This window comes from Magallana gigas, chromosome 6 (genome assembly GCF_963853765.1).
Source record: "Magallana gigas chromosome 6, xbMagGiga1.1, whole genome shotgun sequence".
Taxonomy (NCBI): Eukaryota; Metazoa; Mollusca; class Bivalvia; order Ostreida; family Ostreidae; genus Magallana; species Magallana gigas.
The window spans coordinates 5129622-5141896 of record NC_088858.1 but is presented as its reverse complement, the minus strand read 5'-3'; the positions used below and the strand labels follow the sequence as shown (position 1 = coordinate 5141896).

Sequence of the window (12275 nt, the reverse complement as noted above, 5' to 3'; positions counted from 1 at the left end):
GTATTCAGCAAACATGCGGAAAGTGCGGGGAAACTTTAAAACCAACTTCCAACGGAAATGAAAACTTACATCAGATGATTGCCATGAAAGCACCCGAATCCCAACACTATTCTGGATCGGGCAGCCTTTCAAGCCTTTCATTTAGAGTCGCTGCAGCCATTGCCCAAAAGAATGGGGAACGCGACTTTATTGTAAAAGTAATACCAAATGCGTTAGCGATAACCACAAGTAAATTAAAGACTTACTGTCTTCGTATTTTGAATACTTTTCATAAAATACAAAAACTAAGTAAACAAGACCAGCTGCCTGTCACCAGGAAAACGGACAATCACAAGACCAGGATATCCTGACCGTATCCTCGACAACAGACACAACAAACTTCACGGCAGGCAAAACTCCATCGGCTGCGTCCAAAAGAAGATCGACAGTCTTCATTGGTATTGTCGAAACTACATGAAGGCACAACATACGAAACAAGTGTAGATTTTGCAGTTTCCTCCGAGAGACAAGAGAAACTAGTCGCAGAAATCCAACGCAAATCAACAAGTTTAAGAAAGCTAAAACCTGTAGCTGCTCAAATGTCTCATTCTACGCTCATTGTGCAAGATCTGGAGACTACAGGATTTTGTAAGTACTTTTCACTTATACAATTATATTGAATGTGAAATGTAGTACATGAATTCACATTCAATGGTCTCTTTGGTTCAAAGTGTGAATTTTTGTAATGGTTTTTTTAGAACACTGATATTTTTTAACAATTAAATATTTTCATTTTAGCCACAAGTAGCAGTATTATTCAGACATCTGCAGCTTCTTTCCATTCTGACGTGTCAAAAAATTCGTGCAACCTTCTAACGGTTTTATTCTTCCAACGATCCAAAAGCTAGAGATGCACGGGTTGCAAATGTATAAGAGTTAACCCTAGTTTCGTCATGTGGAGAGAGACACGCTCTAGTTTTCTTTTCCTTTGATTGTAGCACAATTTGAACATTTTGGTATCTTGTTTTACTAAAACGTCGTCGGTTTCTCAGACACTGTAAAATTGTTCCAGAAAGTATACCTCGATCAGCCATCATATGAACATATAAAACATAAGTTTTAGCGCAGTCATTTGCACTGGAATTTGAATCTTTAAATACACACAATGCTGAACATGATGTATCTATGTTGAAAAACTTACTAACAGACACAACAAATGTGGAGGAGTCACTCCGCAATGCAGTTTTTTCTACCAGTTACGTCATCGCAAACAACGAAAAACTATCAAATAAGGACAGAAGCATTGGAAGTTTTTCTGACTTAGTATTTTCAAACGTTCTGACAAAGAGTCAATGTTCTACTCTTATTTGAAACAGTATATGTATATATTGTTCACCTGTATGAAAAATCAGATTGAAGGCCTTCGGTGTCAACCCTAAAGTATTAATGCCCGAGTTTTATAGTTTACACTCATTCATACTCAGGCTCACACACCAACACGATTGCATAGTTTACAAGTCTTGATTTTTGAACACGATTACCCTCCATATAAAGTGACCTTTCACTTTAGTTCATTTTAGAATTTTGTCATCTTATATATACGATGATGCCTTGAATGATAGATCAATTGATGCATCTTAGATCTTGGGATATGATGTCCCAAAAAAGTAGGCTTCTCTTTCATGTATTAGTTAATGTATGGTCAAACCTTGGAAAATATGAGAGACTGAGATTTTTAAAGAATTTTATAATAAAACATTTCGAAATAAAATTATACAGTCAACTATTGTTCAGTTGAGCGATGTAGCCTATTGGTCTCTTGTTGATAACCATTTTAAATAAATCATAAGATTTGATATGAGTTATTGTTGTAATATGTGATTCAATCATTATACAAGCAATTTTAACTCAAATAAGATGTTATTGATTTTTTTATATGTATTTCTTGCTACAATACAAGACAATGGTATACTGCGAGTATGTTATAACGGTCTTTTGTCACGCTGCAAAGACTGGTCTATCGAAATGAAGACATTTACGTACATGTATATACATGTATTTGTCACTGATTACCTTATTAGAGGAAGATTCTAGTTCCGATTTGATAATCTTAATCAATTTTTATTACATTTAAATCAAAAGACTGCACCGGAATCCTATATCATACATTATAAAGAATATTTAAGATCTAGTTATGAATCCTGAGATACATTGCTATTAGTAAAGTGAATGAAATATTCTGATCTATAAAATGCATGACTAATGCATATCGCCAATTTTAAAAATAAAAACATAGTAAAGGATTGAATTATCTGATAGCGTTTAAAATTGTATCTAAAATATTTAAGGAATATTTTTGAAACAACAAAAAATGATTCGTGTGTTATTTTAATAACTGGTAAACAAAAACACAGTTTTTTTTATATAAGTATGTAGTATTAAGTTTATAGAATTAATGTGCAAGAAGATATAATTTTTTGTCCATACCATAAATCGAAAAATACCCAAATAGGTTCGCTTTTTCAGAAAAAAATTGAACTTTTCTTAAGAAAGATAATGAAACCAGTAATTTTAAAAAGGAATAATAGTGTTTAAAATGTGAATAGCCAAATTAAAAAAAAACAGAAAAAGGTATATTTTTTAAATACAATGTGTAAACACCTCAGGGTGTTTACAGTAGGTGTTTATCGCGATACTCATTTTTCCATCGATAAATATTATAATATCATATTTATAATATGGATATATTTTCTTCATTGTTTTTGTGTTTGGAAAAAACAAACAAACAATATCAATTTTGCAAAAATATGCGGTTTTATACATGCTTACTATTTGCGTATGATTTCGGAACTGTGAGAAAATAAAACGGGGGAATACACATCGAAACGGATCAAAAACCGCGATTACGCTCGAGATTTTTCATTGTAATTAAGGAGTCAGGGAAGCAGAACGTTATAGCTTAATTAGAATTATAAATTTTATTTTATTACCAAGAAAGCGACAGTTCGAATAAATAACTAAGAAAAGTAAAGCTTATGGTGATCAATCACTGGTCCCGGGACCCATCGCGGCTCGACGATAACTCATCAGACCAAATAAAATTGTCAACATCGTAGTGTACCGCAGTCACGCTATATACATCATTTAAATTTCTTGTCTTTGAATTTCCCATGAATGGGTTTTAGGAATAGCAAATACGCCTTCGGGCGACTGTTTTTGCAGAGAGTCAAATTTATGACTGCACTGGGGGAATTTGACATCAATAGAAAATGTTCGGGTTGTGTTGAATGTTGATTCGTGGTTGTCATATCTCCTATTGTTTTTGATAGGTCTTGCATTCCTATGGTTTATTTTATCAGTGTTAAGTCTCAGAAACTTCCGTCAAGTCTCAATTTTTATCCAAGACCTCGTTTCATTCATAAAACTCCTTTACTAGTAACTGCTGCTTTGGTAATGATTACATTGCTGAATGATACTGTCAAGAGAGTGAATAGCACTGTCTCAGAGGTGTCATCCGGGTCCCAGTTTTTACGCGGACTTGTCAAGTACTTGTTACTGTCATCAGTTGACAGTAAATAAATATAACGTTAACCTTGAAGTCGGCAAGGAATCAGTCACTGCCTCATTAGCCAGATCTTTGGATCAGCGCCAAATATATAATCACACGTCAATAACGGGTGGCATTATGGCGGGTCGGTGGCATTTTGGTGGGTTACCCTTCTTTGTAGCGGCTCTATCCGAGTTATTGCTCCTTACACTGTCTTAATACTGTGGTTGTGTTGTTTTTGGTTATGCAAATAATTTATCATATCCAAGATGACCGAAATATATTACTGTATTTATATAAATGTGTGTGATTATTGTCTCTCGAATCAATGTTATAAACTGCATCTTCACTCAAGAATTCCAAATGCATCCTAATTTACGATGACTCCTCTGTTCAAGTTTTATATTGTCTGAGCCTTTATTTGTTATGCAAATTGCATTTAAAGTCTATACTTTAAAAATAAATGTACTGTATAAAAAACATTGTTTTCCGTGACCTTTTTTTTGTTTTGTTTTTTCGAAGAAGTGAGATTTCAAATATGGAACAAACAAGAGCGCCCAAACAAACCTTCGCTCAGCCTATCGTGTTCTTTTTAATATTTCTATATATTTTTTTATTTTAAATAAGTTAATGACCTGATAATTAATGTTTTTAATAAACTAATGATTAACCACAGTATGCATATGATTTCGGTGAATTGCTGGATTTGAAAAATGCCTTTTTACTTTATTTACCAACTGAAACGTCAGCAAACAGCAACTATGTTTTGTTTATGAGATTTTTTTTCGGGGGGTGTTTTGTTTTTCCGGGGGTGTTTTGTTTTTCCGATTTTCTGTCATACCATGAAAATGAACTTTGCATTACCAAATTGGTGTATATTTTAGGTCCTTCTAAGATCGGTGTTGTTTATTTATTTCAATGCAATTGCGAGGTTAAAACAAAGGATTTTCTAAAACTAAAAAAATTAACTTAATGATGTATAAATAAAATAATATGGATCAGGTATAACAGGATAGAAGAAATTATTTCCATAATTTATCTGCCTTATATACATCACCTCTGGTATTTAAAAATCTTCACCGGGTATTTGAAACAACTTTGTTAATAAAAGGAATAAAAACAACTACGCTTCAAAAGAGTTTCTTCCAATTTCATGGAAAAAAATAATAAAACACAATAAGCACGATCAAATCTTTACTCTCCATTTTGTTTTTCTTTACTGGAATTCAGGTGCAAAAGCACTTGTGTATTTTGACTGTACTGAATCGGGCTGTTTGAGAAGGTATTGAAAAAATAGTTCAATGTTAACATTTTGCTTGAATCTATAAACATACGATCGTTATACGGTTTAAAGGACATTAAAGTTTTGAATAATAATTTTGTTACCTCGAGAGAAGAAAAAAGTAAGTTTTTCCTTGCAGTGATGCCAGTTAATGATGTAAAACAAGTGCTAATTTACACATACATGTACCTGAGTCGGAAAAAAATCCAATTGTCCTTTAAATGTACGAATTTTTTTCTGCTAAAAATAGTTAATGTTTCCATTAAAAAAAGTCATGGGGCAAACGTTAATGTATTTACAAAAGTTCTCGAAGGATAATTTTTCTTATAAAACGTTAGAACCATTTACTTTCAAGTCATTTGCTTTGTAGAAAGTTGTAGAAAAACTGGGATTTCGTTTTTGTTGGTTTTTTTTCGGGGGGAGGGGGGGGGGGTTGTTACCAGAATAAAATCCATGCGTATACACATTGTGTCATAGAAAGTTTTACTTATTTAGTATACTTGTCATTTATTTAGCTGGTGGACTAGAATATGACCTTTGACCTTGTGGTAACTGTAGCGTTTGAACTTTGAAACATGTGAGGATTGCACTGAACATTGGTGCTCTCTATGGCGCCGTGTCTATTCTTGTTCATATTTGAGGCACGTATTATTAATTCGAGATCATTAGTATTCGGCTTAAAAGAATGCAAGTGAGTGCAAACTGTTTCAAATACTCATATTTTAATTAAACCACGGAAGTTGTTAACTTAAAAGTGTTCTTCTTGTCCCAAACATGCCTGTACGTATAAAAATTATACAAAAACATAATACGTTGTACATGTGGGAATTAAGTTTATTTTTCTGATTTTCATTCAGATTGTAGACAGTATCGGCATCAAAGTATGTTTTGGGGTCCATCAGACAAATAGTAAATTATTATAATATTAAAGAAAGACGTAAATAGATAGAATAAATTATATACATTTGTAAAACTGTATTTATGTGAACGATGATAAATTACAATATTGTTTAAGGCACATGTTTACATACTTGCAGTATAAAAAAATGCTATTATAGTTATTTTCTGGGATTTTTTAACTGTGTTTTGTTTCTGTTTTTTGATAATTTTGCACAAGGCAAGAACGAATACTTTATTTTGAGGTTTAAGTAGCTAAAAAGATTTATTGTCTAAAGCTGAAAAAAATGCTAATTTATTCTTGATTATATAATGATTTAAACAACGTATTTTTATTGTTATCATATTATTAAAAAAGTCATTAAAATACATTTCAACTCCATCGATATGATAAAAGCCGAGTTATCGAAATTTGGATTCAAAAAGGTCATTTTAAAAACGCCTACCAAATTAATCTCGCGGGGTTTACATAAAAATAGATATGAAACTGTAAAGAAATATTAGTGGAAGGATGTAGGTCACTAATTTTTCTGTCCTACATCAGAATTAAAAGTTGCAGTGGTGAATGCGTTCATAAAGGGCGTGAGGAGGGAACTTTCGTTCGTGCTCTCCGTAAAATAAGCCAGACCACTGGTGTATCATAACATGGCCTCCCTGATAAGTTGGCCATTGTTGTAGAATGGAAATATTTACAATAAAAATCCTGCATGTTTGTTTTACAAATGAACACTTTGGCTAACTAAAAACCTAATCAGTCTAAGTGATCCGAGTACGGAAAAGAAATATTGATGTTTCATTTGAAAGAATCATTGCGAATGTTGACACTGCTGGAAAAAGTCAACATTGCTAAATACCAATTCCGAAAAGTCATGTTTATATTGTAAACAATCAGAACACTTGCAAAATTGCAATTGATAAGAAATAAAGGGAAAAGGGACACTGGCTTTTTAGAAGATTAACAAGTGTTCTGTCGTGTTCTACGTATTGTATCACAGCTAATCATTTAAATGCGGTTGCATTACATTGGTTAGAAAGTTTTAACCAAGAAATTATAGCCTTTCCTTTCAATGATCGAAATGGGGGAAATTTCATTTGAGGTCAATTTTTTTAAGCAATAGATTTGAAAAATACTAAGAAAAGAAAACACATAATTCAGTCAAATAAATTTTGACGTTTGAGTTTTTTCTAAGGTAAGTTTGCAATTTTCTTCAGGTAATACTTTTTTTTACTGAAAACCGGCATGCATTTGTTTGACAAAGTTTAATATTTGACAAAATTTAAATTAAAAAATCGCCCAGTTCCTGTAAAAAGAGTAAGATTCCTTAACCTTTACTCCTGGCTTTGCTCCATGTTGTGACTTTTGTTAAGTTCGTAGCAGTTTTGTCAATCAGCATTATACGGTAATGACTTACAAGTATTTTTATGAAGTTATACTTTAAAATCTGACAGTTAAAAGCTATTCAAATGGAAAATTAAATGTTGCTATTACATCCAAGTTTATTTTACCGAAGAATTACCGAAATGCACAAAGGTTTGCGGTACATGACTCTTTGGGAAACTTCTCCTTATTGCGAAGAACGTTTATTAATGTCCCCGTTATGATCTGGAAGAAAAGGAAGGGGGGCCTGCCAAGTGCTTTAATATTGCATCTTTCTAGATCGATCACTGACGACAAGACGGATGGGAAACTCCAGCTAAACCGGCAAAATTGCTGGGAAATTTTACGAGTAACGTCAAACATCTTCCTTTTCAAAGATTAAATATCTTTCAGAGAAAGCTTATAAGTCCAGCATCAGGGGCTTCCCTGGCCATTAAGCCAGGAAGTAAGATGTTGACGCTGGGCCTTGTTCGCGACCCTTAATTGAAAATTCAGGTGAGAGTCAGAGAAAAACAATCATTCATTTGGCATAATTTGCCGCTTCTTGGTGTACTTCAATTCATCATGTGGACAGAATATCATTTTCAGGAACTACTACATCGGGGAAAAGTATTTACAGTTTCCTACATTTCAGTTAAGAAATGTTATAGGATGTTATCTTGTCGTTGCTTTCGATGAGTTTTCCGAGTTTGAGGGGTTAAAGTCCCGGTTAAGCGCTTCTTAATTGTAAAAAAGAATAATTATTATTTTCGTATTCCCGCGATTGTCTTAGAGAATATTGGAATAAAATTGAATCAAACTATTTGTCTCAATTTCGGATTTCTCGGCGTCCCAGAAGATTCAAACAACTTTCTTTGCGTAATTTGAAACCAGAGCAACGCATTTTATTCGTCACCGAGTGACAGCCTGCTATTTGCCCAAATTAGAGAAACAATTTATTTCCCCACTGAAACTAGGGATGTACTATTGATCAAATTCGTTATTCCCCAATCGAAGAACTTTTTTTCTACTTCAAGATGGCTGTCGAAAACAAATATCCCCTGAAAGTCGAATATCTTAGGGAGAGGGAATGAAACAAGCAATTAAGCACCTAAAATTACGTCTTGAAATCGCTACATTATTTTGTTTCGTCATCCGGGACCCTGCACGACATCTGCCGCTTTAGGTCCCCCTTCACAACTACAGATTTAAATTTTTTACACAAAATAAAATATTTAACTCCTCACCTATCCGGATTCATTTGATTTACTTTATAGACGACTTTTTAAGTTTGAAACTCTGGAAAACAAATAACTTCAGTGATGAAGAGATCAGTATTGAAGTAAATATGAAGAAATAGTCAGCACTTTCTTAAACAATATACACGTTTGGTTATTATCTAATCAATAAACCTTTAGTTTCCTATACATAAATATAAAGCAACTCTACATACATAGATGTATTCAAGTTTAGTGTAGTGATGTTTCTCCTTCCATGATGGCATCAACAAAACACTTATTTTAGATACATTTTGATAATTGTTATATTTATCTTACTTTTGATAAGTGCTGAAATAAATTACATAATACACAATTAAATTCATTTATCAAACCCTCACATTAAAGAAAATATACATACAGTGTCCAACATGATAAAAAAATGAGCATATATAAGAAAGTATGCCAACTTCTCATGTTAAAATGCTTACAAAACACATTACATGAATTCCTAGTACATTAGTTTTTCTACTTCTAATAACACCGCACTTCAGGTCATATATATATATATATATATATATATATATATATATATATATATATATATATATATATAATTTATTTATTTATTTATTTTTCCCACAATATTTTTATTTGATCCTCTTGTCCTAGACCTTAATTATTAAGCTTTGTTGGATTTATTATATATATATTTATTTTTTTATGCAACTTTTATAATATACTAGTAGTTTGAGTGAATAACATGATCGAGCTGTAATGAATTCCACAGTCTTTCAAATCCACTACTCATTTTTTTTTAATCATCTTTCCAAAACCATAACCATTTATTCTTAGATTTGCTATGTGTAACAAAATTATCATAAATTCTATTTTAAGTTATTTTTTTCTCCTGTAATTGTCAAAAAATATAATGAATTTCTTATTATCTGATATTGAGGTGTACCAAAACGCATTCCTGGAAATTAAAGATCTTTATAATCGGTATAATTAAATTTCTTTTTGTAAGTATTTAAGAATTGAAATTAATTACAAATACATGTATGATTGATAAATTTACATGTAAGTATTTATGTTTGTATTAAAATAGCAAGCATGTACTTTTAATGTTAATACAGTCAAATGAAGATCCCCTGTTGAATGCACAACAATTTCTGAAAATTCTGAATTCTAAAAGTTTTAATTTTTTTGGCTATTCAAAGAGCAATTGTGATCGTTTCATTCCAGAATAAATGAAGAAACATCAGTCAAACAGTAAATCGTGGGCTTATATAATCGAAATTTTTCTAAGTGGTGCACTTTATTATTTGCGTGTTTTTGGAATTTGCCAAGACAATGTGTTTTATATACCGCTAAAAAATTCTATTTTATTTACTGGAACACATATATGATCAAAATGTTTGCAACTCTAACCAAAGATTTATATCTAGATACAGTAAACACATCAGACCCGGACAATTTCTTTCTTTTAATCCTTTAATCAGAATCACCGCTGTTGAACATTATGGGGCGTTTTAGAAATTTTAGAAATCAGGAAAAACTGCATGGTCTTCGAAACCGGTGTGTTAATTTTTTTGAACACCATTTTAAAAAAATACATTTTTTTGTAGATTTATCACTAGGATATACTTTTATAATCAACAACATAAGAATAATTAGAACAAGATATGTATTGTGTAGATTTTGACATTTTTAATTAGTTTCAGAATAGTAACTACGTATCAACATCTAGTATATTGGTTGTTTGTGTCGTAATAGCGGATTATTACTATGTATACGATCAATCTAGTCCAAAATGAGTTCATTTACGGGGTTTGTTTTGTTTTTGTTTTTTCAGAAAATAAATTTAACAATGACTTCCAAAATATCTCTCTTGCTTGTTGCATTTTTTTATTGTATATATGGTGAATATTAATAAATGTAAATACATATAGTATGAAATAAATAAACACTTATTATCTAATGTACAGTTGATTCATGCATTCATTAGATAGAAGGGTAGGTGGTTATGCATATCAGGGTTCTGGACTGGAAAATATACAGATCTCAAAAAAAAATATTGGACGTCCTGCTTGGTTGATAAATCAAAGCTATTGTTCATCGATCATATGCATAGATGATAGGATTTCAGTAACCTCAAACATATTCCTAGATTTTCAATTAAACGGATTCAACTACAAAAAGAATTTGAAACAAGGAAATTTAATTATAAAAGTTGTCATTTGTACCTTTTGTATGTTTTTATTCAGCAAGTTATGATAAGTTGAATATTAATGTTGTAATCTAAGAATCAATATCGAATACGGTAGTTATGTGTGTTGTATTAGAATGTTAATATATGTTTTTGCTAGCAGTATTATTAGTTTTTACATTAAAATATATAAACTGAATATGTTTAATTTTCATGAAAGATTGTTATTCTCATGATACTGTACATATTGTCCATTTACGGAGGTGTACTACTTTTGCCCAATCAAGTTTTAAAATATTTCATCTCATCTTCATTTTTCAGCGAATTTAAATTCGCTGAAAATGTTGATGTTATTGTTAACTTTTGTCCCGTTTTAAATTCGCCAACAGTTAATGAAGGCGAATAGGGCGAACATAAAACGGGGCGAAATAGTATCTGTATACAGTATTATAATATGTTTTTGGTGGCGCCTTCGAACGCAAACATGATTGTGTAACTATAGATTTTCTGCGTAAAATAGAATTCAGAAGTCGTTTTTCTGAATTATAAGACTGTAAGTTAACTTCAGCTTTTTAATATTTATGCTACAGGGCATTATAAAAACTGTTTTGATAAGTGTAGATTGATAAAAGAATGTTTACGCATTCTTAGAACACACCATGAGGTATTAATTCATATTTTTATTATATGTTTTGATATGTTCATTTAATTACATGATTGTTCATACTAAGCTGTACTTTATTATATCAACTCAGTTATAATAGTTAGGTAAACTCTTGAGACAAATACATAGAACTTTTCTGAAAATAATTAAATGGATAACTAACATGTTGAACTTTCAGTGTGACCTTTAGAAAACCTGTGATTGATCAAGAAATTATAAGTAGAAGATTCAACGCCTTCGCCAGAGAGAAAAAAAACCTCTGTACCGTTTCTGATTTTACCTTCAAATGAGTATTACAAAAAGAGTGGCCGTTTTTCTTTTTTGGGAATATGGTTTAATTTTAAATTACTTTGAAGATGAAAAAATTACAATATTTTCATTTCGTAGACTTTAATTAACCATTTAAACAGTGAAATTGTTCTTTTGAGAACTATAAAATGCTCTTGGATAAAATTACATTAGTAGTGGAACTGTAACCGATATCAATGGTCTCGAAACCTGGAGACAGACATCTGCTGACCCCATTTGACCCCATAGTGTCCTGAGACGTACCCGAACCAGCGGCATTCTTTTGATCTTTTATATTGCAGTTGACGGATGGTCAGAGGCGCTGGATTCCTGATAGTTGAGGAGCTCTGCACTCAATATCATTTTTCTCCATGGTCTTGTTGAGATAATTTCAAGTTGTCGGTGGATTGCGTGACAGCATGGACTTTGAATCTACCTACTCAGCCTAAGTATGATAAGTATTACGATACGGCAATTAACTGCATAGTGGAGGACAATCATCTCGTCCGCGGATGCTCTAACTGGGGCATGCGTATTGACTTAGTGTTGGAATCGACCGCCTCACTGGTGATATAGCTCTCCACACTTCTCTAATATAGAAACTGCTTGTGATAAGGGAAGAAAGTTTCTGTTTTATCAAAACTAGTAAATCACACTTTTAGTAAGATCAAAAGAAAAAATGTCATGCTCAGCTAAATAAATGGATTTAAAAGGCTTGTCTTGCTTTTGTTGTTCAGTGACAACGTTGGCGTTGCCATGTGCATACTACTTCTTCTTTTGAACCAATCCATTGATTTACAGCTTAACAGCTGATTGAAGAACATGGATTACCCCT

The 12275-nt window shown here is 32.0% G+C and overlaps 1 long non-coding RNA gene across 2 annotated transcripts in view; it reads left to right on the top strand.

The window, feature by feature from the left end:
• Positions 1-6785: 6785 nt before the first annotated feature.
• Positions 6786-12275, top strand: part of LOC136276479 (uncharacterized) — a 6135-nt gene continuing 645 nt past the window's right edge. The window contains exons 1-3 of one of the 2 annotated variants that reach the window (XR_010714937.1): positions 6786-6895; positions 7477-7578; positions 11743-12275. The exon at positions 11743-12275 is cut by the window's right edge and continues 645 nt beyond it. This is a non-coding gene — a long non-coding RNA (uncharacterized lncRNA). Of the gene's footprint in view, positions 6896-7476; positions 7579-11330 lie in introns of both variants that reach the window. The other variant, XR_010714936.1, reaches the window with a different exon arrangement.